At 54.7% G+C, this 11,137-nt stretch overlaps 1 protein-coding gene across 4 annotated transcripts in view; it reads right to left on the bottom strand.

Annotated features, from left to right (window-relative positions):
- MYO9B (myosin IXB) overlaps positions 1–10,951 on the bottom strand; it is an 89,024-nt gene extending 78,073 nt beyond the window's left edge. For all 4 annotated transcript variants that reach the window (XM_060008097.1, XM_060008096.1, XM_060008098.1 and 1 more), the window contains exon 1: positions 10,847–10,951. The gene's annotated coding sequence lies outside the window, so the exon portion shown is untranslated. The remainder of the gene's footprint in view (positions 1–10,846) is intronic.
- Between the last annotated feature and the right edge of the window lie 186 nt (positions 10,952–11,137).

Consider the following 11,137-nt stretch of genomic DNA (forward strand, 5'->3'; position numbering starts at 1 on the left):
CCCTGACCCCCTCTGCCAAAGTGACTTCCGGAGAGGCCCACCCAAGTGAGAGGTCTGCCCGGAGCAGCCTGAGAAGTGCTGCCTCAAAGCATCCTCACTGGCACCGAGGATCAATATTTTTCTCAACCCATGGCCATCAGTGGGCACAAAAGAGCATTTTGTCACTTATAATCCTGTCAGGCTGGGTTTTTTGACAATTCACTGTATTCAGTAACGATTTTTCTGTTTCTGGAAGCTGTTCATATCCGTTGCCCTTTTTCTCCCACTGAACCATGCCTACCTAGCTCATTGATTTGGAGGCGCTCTTTGTATAGGAATGGTATTAACTCTTTGCGACGTCTGATGAATCTAATTCATACAGATTTACTTTTGCGTATGGTGTTTTTTGATACAAATACTACATTTTCCAGGCAGTCAGATCTGTGGGTCATTTCTTTCATGATGTCTATCGCACATTCCCCTCCCAGAGCTGGGGAGCATGGAACCACACTCTGTATTCCTCTCCCTCCCTGGACTTACTCTTTACATTTCAGTTTTTATCCATCTGGAAATTATACTGGAGGGTGTAAGAGTTTCCTAGGGCTGCTGTGACAGAGTACTATAAACCAGGTGGCTTAAAACAAGAGAAATGTACTGTCTTGCATTTCTGGATGAGTCCAAAATCAAGGCGTGGGCAGGGCTGGCTCCTTCCGGAGGCTCTGAGGATGAAACCATCCCATGACTCTCCTGGCTTCCGGTGACCCTTGGTTTGTAGGTGCATTACTCCGATTTGCTGGCCCAACATCACATGGAGGCCTTCTCTGTCTCTGTGTCCTCCTCTCGTCTTATAAAGACACCAGTTATTGGATTCAAGATGAAGCCACCTTGAGATCTTAACATCCGCAGATGCCTTATTTCTAATCAAGGTCACATTCTGAGGTTCCGGGTGGAATGAATTTTGGGGGACACCAGTCAACCCGGTACAGTGTGGGAAGTGCAAGGAAAATCCAGATGGTCTCCAAAGAGTGAAGCAATTGTTTTAATGCTTTTTCTTAAAGAATCTGTCTCTCCCCAGACCAGGGAGGCTCCTTTGTTAAAGATCACACGTTAAGTTATGTTACACACGCGGGTCTGCCTCTGGGCTGTTGATATGTGCGTGGAGCCATACCGTGATTACCACAGCTTCAGGGGATGCCCTTAAACAGTGACATCTTTCTCGGAGGAGCTCAGATGTTTTCTCTGGCTTCTAAGCACGTCTTCCTCACGGAGTCTTAACAGAGCCTGTGACCTGGAAGCCAGTCACGTTGTGGCTTAAGGTACTTTCTACAAGGGGATGTGAAACCTGCACCCCAAGAATCCCCAGACTGTGCCTGGAATGAAAGGAAGCAGGTCTGGGACTGAGGAACTGGGGGCCCTGGGTCCCCAGGGGGCATAGCTCGGCGAAGTGGCAATTGCACGCTGCGGCCGTGTGTTGGGGGCAGCAGGTCCTGAAAAGCCGTGTGTCTGTCTTTGAGCCAAACCGCCTCTTCAAATGCCCCGAAGTTAAAATGCCTGTTCTGCCTTCTGACTAATGCTCACAGAAGCACACGCGATGTGAACAGGAAGCAAAACCCGTCCCTAAACTGATAGGATCCGTCTACCTGGAACTCATCGGAGAACTATGCCCTCATCACAAAATGGAAACCAATCTGTCAGACTATAAAATTCCTGTATGAAAGAGCCAAAAAGGTGGAAGGGAAGTGCCCATCAAAGGATGAGTGGATATGGGACTTCCCTGCTGGTCCAGTGGCTAAGACCCCGAGCTCCCAATGCAGGGGGCCCGGGTTCGATCCCTGGTCAGGGAGCTAGAGCCCACATGCGTGCTGCAACTAAGAGTTCACATGGTGCAACCAAGAGATCCCACATGCCGCCAAGAAGATCCTGCACGTGGCAACAAAGATCCCGAGTGCCGCCACTAAGACCCGGAACAGCCAGAAAAAAAAGGATGAGTGGATAAACAAAATAGGGTCCACCCACCCAGGGGAATATTACTCATCGATAAAAAGGAATGAAGTGCTGACACACCCTACAACGTGGATGAACCTCCAAAACATCATGCTGAGTGAAAGAAGCCAGATACCAAGTATGATCCCGTTGACGTGAAACGTCCAGAATAAGCAAATCCACAGAGACTGAAGGCAGATGAGTGGTTGCCAGGGGCTGGGGGAGGGGAATGGGAGAGACTGCTGATGGGGACAGGGTTTCCTTTTGGGGTGACGGAAATGTTCTGGAACTAGACAGAGGTGGTGGCTGCACATCACTGTGAATCTCAATGTTACTAATGGCCAATCTTCTGCGCACGATAAAATGAATTCCCGCTGAGAAACCTGAACGTTGAAAAACTAAAAAGGCTTTTGCAAACGCCATACTGGTGTCCTTTCAGCGCTTGGAGGGGATGTGCGCCTCAGTTCAGGGCCTTTGTCTCATGCTCTCAGAGAAAGGAGGCACAGGGAAGAGGGGGAGGCCACCAAAAATTCGGCCCTCGGGATGAGTGGACAAATGTGAATGAGCCGCTCTCAAGGCCCGGCCAAGGTCTGATGCGTGAAAAAGTGAGGTTCTGCCGATCAGCTTGGCGAATGAGTTGGAATTGGCTGGAAAATAAGGAGGACGGGGGCCTCCAAAAAGTGTAGCATAGCCGCTTCGTTTATATAAGGCCATAATTTGAAGCCACATGTTTATTGGATGAAATCATCCTCAAGTTAAAAGGAGAGGGCCGGCGTTACAGCAGAGTCAGTTAGGAAACACCGTTTAGAAGTCAGCGCGTTTCCACTTTTCCACACGTGTTTCCTTGAGCCTGTTGGGGTTTTTTTAGGAAATGATCACGTGAAGTTATTGGAAAGATGGACATGCTGAGAAATAGCTACAAAAGAAGTATGTTTCTCAGTCTTGGCAGCTCAGAGCTGGAGAACAGTTTAGGGTTTAGGTTGGGTGAGGGGGGGATGCGGCCACAGGCCACGGAACGTCCAGAGCCCCCAGAAGCTGGAAGGGGCAAGGAAGGGTCTCCCCCCGGAGTCTCTGGAGAGTCACGGCCCTGCTGATGCCTTGGTTTGGGACTTCTGGCCTCCAGAGCTGCAAGGGAATCCATTTCTATTGTTTAAGCCACTGAGTCTGTGGTACCAATTTACGGCAGCCCCAGGACATGAATCCAGGGGTCTGCTGCAGAAGATACTGGATGCTTTGATTGAGGCCATGGTCAGGAACGGCCACCACCTCTCTTTTGCCTTACTTAAATATCCCTGGAGAAGCCCATCCCAAACACCCTCTCATGACTGTCCCTTACTTCCCTAATTCATCCCCCTAGGCCTTCTAGTCTGGCCCAACCGGTCTGAGTCCTAGAGAAGGCTCTTCCTCCAGGCAAGTGCTGGGGCAGCCTGGTCCATTCACCTGTCCCTGAGGCTGATCCCTCTCCTTGGGGTCTGTGGCTATGTCCCCAACGAGGCTGTCTTCTTTCAAAGTCTGTCCAGTCAACAAATGTTTCTCCACTGCCCACACCCCACCCCGGGCCAGGCCAGGCTGGCAGCAAAATAGAGTAAGAATGTGGCAGTGTCTGGCCTTCAGGGAACTGGACAAATCAACCCACCAGAGAAGAGGCATTTCCAACAGCAATAGTGCTTTGGACAGGAAAAATGCAGTGTGTTCGTGCAGCAGCTTTCAACGGGGTGGGAATTGCGGCAGGCAATTCTGCCCTACCCCATGGGACAGTTAGCAATGGCTGGAGACATATTTGGTTGTCACCACTGGGGGGGGAGGGGAGGTACTTCTGGCATCTGGTGGGTGGAGGCCAGGGATGCCGCTCAACACCCTACAATGTGCAGGACAGGCCCCCACAGCAGAGAATGATCTGGCCCTGGACGTCAGCAGCGCCGTCATGGGGACAGAAACTGACCAGAGCAGGGTGGTCACTTCGGATTAACCAGGAGGCAAGGAGGCGCTCAGAGGAGATAGTTGCCAAGGCCTGCGCAGTGAGACAGGATGGATGGGCTGAGCTTGGCGATGGCGGCCCAGGCGAGGGCGGTGAGCGCCATGGGCAGGGGCAGCTGGGGCTGGCCTCAGAACAAGGGGACCAGTGTGGCCGGCAGGAGGGGGAAGGGCCGAGGTCAGGAAGGTCAGATCCCACAGGGCCTTGTGAACATGGGAAGGAGTCCGGATTTTCATGCAAGTCTGATGGGGAACCCTGGCTAGTTGGAGACAGGGAGGACCGAGACATGAGTGACATCAGGAAGGGATTAGCCAAGCCTAGTGTGGCAGGCAGACCGGGGTGGGGGCAGGTATCCGGCGGCTCCTGCAGGTGTGGGTTGGGGGGACTGATGGTGATTCGGGTCAGGCCTGTGGGACACAGGTAGGTTCCGGTTACAAGGGGAAGGCAGAGCCGCAAGGCCCTGTGGGGGGCTGGGTTCCGGGTCCTTCCCTGTTGACCGGTAGGCTCATAAAGACATGGAAAGTAGCCTGGGAAGTGGGTCTGGGCGGGCAGAGGAGAACCCTTTGGGACCCTCCTCTCCAATGACACGGTCTACCTGTCATCATGCCCTGGTGGAAAGCCACCTTGAGAACCTTATACGGGCAGAGCTGCGGCGACAACACACAAAAGCCCTGCCTGAGACCAGATTGAGCAGCTCCCAGAGAACAAGGGAACGCCGCTTGGCTTTTAAAGGCAGTTCAGATCCCCGGGTAGGGCTCTGGAGGCTGCTGTGCCAGCCCGGTCACCGGGGGCTGGGTGTGACTCTTCTCCTAGGGGACACCTGGCAACGTATGGAGACAGTTTTGGTTGTGACAACTTGGGAGGCGGTGCTACTGGCATCTGGTGGCTGGAGGCCAGGGACGCCACTCAACACCCTACAATGCACAGGACGGTCTCCACCACAGAGCATGATCCAGCCCCAGACGTCACCAATGCCAAGGCTGAGAAAGCATGCTTTCAATAAATAAGAAAAATGTTTGCACACTTCAGGGTCTCCCCAGGGCCTCACAGGCACACAAGATGTTAGCATGATTCCAAGTCCACGTTCACCTGACTACACAATATTTAGAAGGAGGGACCAAGAGAGGGAGCTGGCCTTGTGGGGCGACTGCCCCAGCTGTTGGGGCCTAGGGCCACCTGCCCCCGTTCCAGTCTCTTTTTCCACTCCAGATACCCTGTTCCTTAGCTTCCCCACCTTCATCCTCTCATCTCCCTGCTAAACCAGGGGGCAGACTCCCTCGAGACCACCAGGAGGAAAGGGACCAGCCCCCTGAGGGTCTAAGGGCCAGCCTACGCTCCTACACTTTCTTTGTGCCACGCGTTCTGATAAACAGCATCTCCGCGTGACAGCCAAGGACTCTTGGTGATCTTCTCAAGCAGTGGCCTTGGACCCTGGCACGCCTGCCAGGAAATGAAAGCCCCAGGTGCGTCCCCAGGATCTGAGAAGCAAAATCTCAAAGTCTCCTCTGGGCTCACCAGGTTCTGTCCACCCTCGAATGGGACGGAGAGGCTCTGAGAGATGAGTAGGAAGATCGTGGTAAAGCCCCGGGCGGTCCTGATGCCGACCCTGTCCCGTTTGCAAGGAAGCAGCAGCAGTAGCAGCGGCCTTGCAGGCAGATGACCACGCCGGGGCTCTTGGGCCTTCCTCTCCCTCCATCAGCCAGCTCAAGCCAGGCCCAGGCTCCTGTTCCAAGCTCGCTGGTGCCAGGTACTTCACGGCCCTCACCGGGCTGATAAACTGACTTCCGTGGACATGCCTGCTGGCCGGACATCTGTGCTCTGAGCAGAGAGATGAGGGCTATTCCCGCTCCCTCAGTATCCCCGAGAGCCAAATCTGCACCTGGCTTGTTAACGCTTTTTTGCGGAATGACTTTCAGATTTTCCAGAAACTTCTTTTGTCTCATCACCTGTGGCAGCAGCCGGTCCCAAAGTCACTTTGTTCCATGAATGGGTTGTTTTTGGACTCCCCTCTTGACCCTGGCAATACTGAGGACACGGACCCCCGTACACCCCAATTATAAATCTTGGCCGGCCCCTGGGTGGGCACACACTGTCTCCCAGGCCTGGCTCTAAACACACCCCTTGTAAAGTCCCATGAGGTCTGCTCCTCCCGAGTCCTGTTCTTGCCTCTCTATTGTCACCCCAAGAATAAGGACCTGTGCAAGATCTGGAAAATTCCCTAACAGGGCACCGCCAAAGTCGACATGGCCAACCTGCCTACCTACCCTAAAATGTTTATTTAAATGAGTGAGACAAAACTAAACGAACTTATTCTCTCTAAGTACCATTATTTATTGATAATTCCCTCACTAAATAAAAATGACATCTGTCTCTTATGCAGTGTTACAGCCTGAATTGTGTGCCCGCCCCCTACCCCGCCAATTCATTATGTTGAAGTCCTACTTCCCAGGACCTGAGAATGTGACTGTATTTGGAGACAGGGCCTTTAAAGAGGTGATTCATTCAAAAGGAGGTCATTAGGGTGGGCCCTGATCCAAAGTGACAATCGGACACGGACTCACACAGAAGTAAGGTGAAGACTCACACAGGGGTGAAGACTCGGGGAGAAGACAGCCATTGACCAGCCAAGGAGGGAGGCCTGAATGCATCCTTCCCCTGTGGCCTTTGGAAGGCACCAACCCTGCCCAGACCCTGATTTGGACTTCTGGCCCCCAGATCCATGAGACAGTACATTTCTGTTGCTTAAGCCACCTAGCCTGTGGTACTTTGCTACGGCAGTCCCAGGAAACTTGCACACGCGGCAGTGACAGTCATGAAATGCTTGGAGCTGGCTTCCCTCTCGCACACACAACCCTAAGAAACGGGGCAGAACTGGGATGTAAACGAATGAGTCAGACCAGGACGGCTTATTCATTGCTCCGACTAAGCCACAGGCTGAGCCCTTGAATCACTACTTTATTTATCATCGGGGCCCGGGCTCAGAGTCTCAACGAGGAAATGAGTAGAACCCAAACTCATCGGCTGAGTTTTTGAGACATGCCTCATCTCCAAGGCCCTTTCTAGGCCAACATGAAAAAAAGCAAAGAGGTGAAGTGATGGGCTCTGCACCTCGGCCGGCAGTGCGCTGGCTTGTCGGGGGCCCGGCGGTGCTCAGACAGAGCCCTTTGTTCTGTCCCTCCGTCTCCGGGACGAGGGCAGAGAGAAGGGCCTGTCTTGCTCGGCGGGGAGGCCGAGCAGGGGCTGCCTGGCACAGTTGGTTGGGGATGCTGGGTGCACAAAGGGCTGGTGGATGGGGACTGGGGGGAGGGCAGCATCCAGAAGGGGTCAGAGGGCCCCAGAATGTGCGGTTTCCTCCCCTGGAGTTAAAGCAGCAATGTCATGGTCAGGGAACAAGCAGAGGAGGACACGTGAACAGCAAAACTTAGTCTGTGCTTGAGGACGGACTGGCGTCTGGAGCCAAGAGGGCAAACGCGAGAAGATAACGTGGCTTCAAGAGCCACAGTGATCTGGGGCTACCTCCAAAGTAGCTCTTTGAGAGGAGAACCTGATACCTCTAATCTCGGAAGAAAAGCAACAATTTGTTCCGAGACAAGGACCGTTCCCGCAGAAATCCAGGTCAGTGGGAAGACAAAGAGGAGACAGACAATGGCATCTGCTGTGCCAGCGCGTGATGACGGCCCCAGCTCACCTCCTCTTCCTCCTCTGCTGCACATTCTCGGGGCACGTTCTCTAACTCCCCCTCGGTCCATTCCCAGTGGTGGCTCCTTTTTATCAGGACTCCAGATTAAGAACCGAGCAGATGGCAGAATTCAATCGCTGGCCTCTTTTCCCCACGCCTGCCCTTGGTAGCCATTTGCTGGGAGCCCAGCAAACACCAAGGACCCACCGAGGCAATGGTGGGCCTGGAGCGGGAACCAGATTTTACTACAGAGCAGTGCTCCTGTCCCCCAGGGGACACACAGCCACGTCTGGGGACATTTTTGGTTGTCACAACTTGGGGTGGGTGTGTACTATTGGCATCTCGTGTATGAAGGCCAGGGATGCTGCTCGACATCCTGTAATGCACAGGGTGGCCCCACAGCAAAGAATGACGCGGCCCCAGATGTCAATGGTGCTGCAGTTGAGAAACTGCTCTAGCAATTTGGTCTTCGCCAAAGTGAGGTTACTAATGATCCTCCGTACTTCTAGAAAGCACATTTCTGAGCCATTTCTGAAGTCGTCACCTGCCTGAGCCTAGTTTCTATATCGAGAAAATAGGAACTGCAATCCCCTTGCTGCTGGTTGGCAGAATAAAAGAGTTGGGTATAAAAGCATCTATCACAGAAGATGCTCAATAAAGAGCTGCACATGGACGTGCTTATGTGGTTCCCTCTTCCCCACTTGGTTTAACACCTCTGTATCCTTCAAGGCTTGGCTTAGGGCCAGCCACCTCTCCTGAGGAAACTTGCTGGAATCCCCCATGCCCTGAAGCTTGTGTTGGTCGTTCCTGATTCTGTCCCCACAACTTCTTGTGCCACTTCTGTTGCTGCACTGATCAACTACTCTGAACTCCATTATTCCTGCTGGGGAGGGTGGCCCACTAGAATGTCCCTCCCCCAGGGCACAAGGGCTCATCTCTGCCCCTGGGACCCAGCCCACAGCACCTTGCATGATCAGCCCTTGCTTCACTGAATTCTGGGTCCACCCAAAACGCACAACTTCAGGGAGACAAGGAAAGGGAAGCTTTGAGTTAACAAGCCTCTGTTGGGGATAGAAGATGGATCCTACAGTGAAACAGAATGGGGAGATTCCCAAGTCCCCACCTGCTTCACCAAGTCACAGGCCTGGACCTGAGGGAGGGTCTCACCCAGGGATTTCCAGCCAGAAGGATGCAGCTGAAACCCTGGGAACAGGTATGATGTGCAAAAGCACATTTGGCACTCCAATTTCCCACGTGGAAGATAAGGAAGCAGTAAGATAATCATATTCAGATATAAACTGTAGGACGGAAAGCCCAACAAAAATGGGATCGCCATGGTGGGGATTCACCTGTTGGGGGCTGCATAAAACTAGACAGTGCTGTGTGCTGGAGACACCAAGGCTGGGTTTCAAAGTTGCAGAACACTGATTAGGCCAATCCATTCATTTTGCAAGTAAAGAAACAGACAAAGAGACTTGACAGAGGTTAGGACCCCCAACACAAGACCCTCCAAGAGAGCCTGCCTGGCCACGCTCCTGGAGGAAGGAGACAACAGCAGGGCTGTGGAACCAGAAGATTCTGATCCAGTTCATGGTGGGGGGGGGGGAGAGGGGGAGGGGGAGTGTCCCAGCCAGGGCAGGCCCATACGCAGAACCTGCATGAGGCATGACTGTGGGCTCTAATCATGTGTTCTGGGGCAAGCGCAGCTGAGAGTCTCGCTTACAGAAGCTTCCATAAGGGCCAGAACATTCTGGAAGTGAACGGGGTGGTCATCTTTCTGTGGCCCTCTTTACATTCAAGCTATCCAGGCTCGTGTCCTGAACGCACTATAAACCCAGGCTCCTTGGCCCCTCTAGCAGGCCCCAGACAAGGATCCCCAGGGTCGGGAAAGAAGAGAAATTAATGCTGATCAAAACGGTTTAGAGCAAGGCCCTCCCCAGAGCCAGGCCCATCAGACAACTTTCCAGCTGCCCATGTCACGTCCCACTGCTCCCGGATGCCTTAAGCGTTTGGAGACTCCAAGACCAGAACATACCTCAGGAAGGTAGCAGCTGGGACCCTCCAACTGTAAGGCACAATATCCCCACGAGCTCCCACCTCAGACAAAGAGGTGTGGCAGAGGCTTTCCCTTAGACTCCTGGCCTACAAGGCGCCTCTCCCAGGCTGAGCTCACAGCCACCGGGGGACAGATTTCCTGTATGTCTTTTTACCCATTTAAGTCCAAGGATGCAACTCGGAGGAGGTGGTGACAGCCTAGCACATGCGGCTGTGTGCGCACCCACCCCCGCCCCCTCTGAAACCCAGTTCCGGCCCCATAGCTGGGGTGGGGGGGGCCCAAGAGCTCCTTCCTTGCTCCCTAGAACCCCCAGGCTCTAGCCAGTCCGCTCTTAGGAGGACAGTGTTGGGTTTTCAAGTCCTGAATACCGCCCAGAAGGCGCTGAAACTAGCCGGGGCCCCCAGCAGTTGGGGGTGAAGTCAGGGATAAGATGAATCAAGAGGGTAAGATGGGCCCCAAATCTCCATGGTCTGCACCCCAATGTCTGAACGGGGCCATTCTAGTCCTTTCCTTTCCTCCCCTCCTCCCCAGGCTCTCCCTGGACCAGACCTCACTTCTTGCCATGGCTTCCATCCCCCTTCTGCCTCCCCTCCCATCCCCCATTTCCCCTCTTACCAACTCGGCCGGCCACCGCACCAGTGGGTTCAGAGCCCCTCACATTTACTGAGCACCCACTGAGTCCCAGGCGCTGCCCTCCCTCAGGCACCATTCCTCTACCTCTTCACCGTAGGCAGACGCCCCCAGGCCGTTCTGCACCGTTCCCCCCAATCGCACCCTGGCTGTTCCCCCACCGGCCTTGCTCCTCTCAACCCCAGCCTGGGCCTCTCAACCCCGCCTCCTTGCTTCTCCCCCTCCCAGCCCCGTTTCCTGCGACCCCCCAACTACCACTTAAGCCACGTCCTCTTCAGAGAAGCTGCTCAAAGCCACAAGATCTGCCTCCACACCCGCCCAAAAACTCCCTCACCAGGCTCATCACATCAACTTTCTCCTTCATCGTCCCGTTCCCACTCCGTCTCCTGCAAACTCTCCACGACCCCCAAGCTCGTTCCCGCCTCCTCGACCCCTGCTTTCGCGCCCCCCCCGCAACTAACCCTTAGCCCCGTCCCTCTACAAGGCAGCCCGCCGATGCGAGCTTCGAGATCAAACACTCGAGCCGCGGCCGCCCGGCACTCACCTGGGCCTTGGCCGCCGCGCGCCGCCGGTCCCGGCCCGGGTCCCCGCCCGGCAGCCAGCCCGCTGCTCTTCGGGCGCTCCGCCCCACCGCGCCCGCCGCTCCCCCGCGCGCTCCCGCTTCCGGGTTCCGGAGGGGCGGGCCCGGGGGCGTGACGCCAGGCCGCCAAGGGGGCGGAGAAACACGAATCCCCGCCCATCACTTCCGACCCGGCCCCGTCACCGCCCCCTGCCGCTGCTGGGCGAAACCAAGTGTGAGGGGAGGACAGAGAGACGCGCGAGCAGGAGGCGCCCT

Source organism: Delphinus delphis, chromosome 3, assembly GCF_949987515.2.
Source record: "Delphinus delphis chromosome 3, mDelDel1.2, whole genome shotgun sequence".
In the NCBI taxonomy this organism is placed as follows: Eukaryota; Metazoa; Chordata; class Mammalia; order Artiodactyla; family Delphinidae; genus Delphinus; species Delphinus delphis.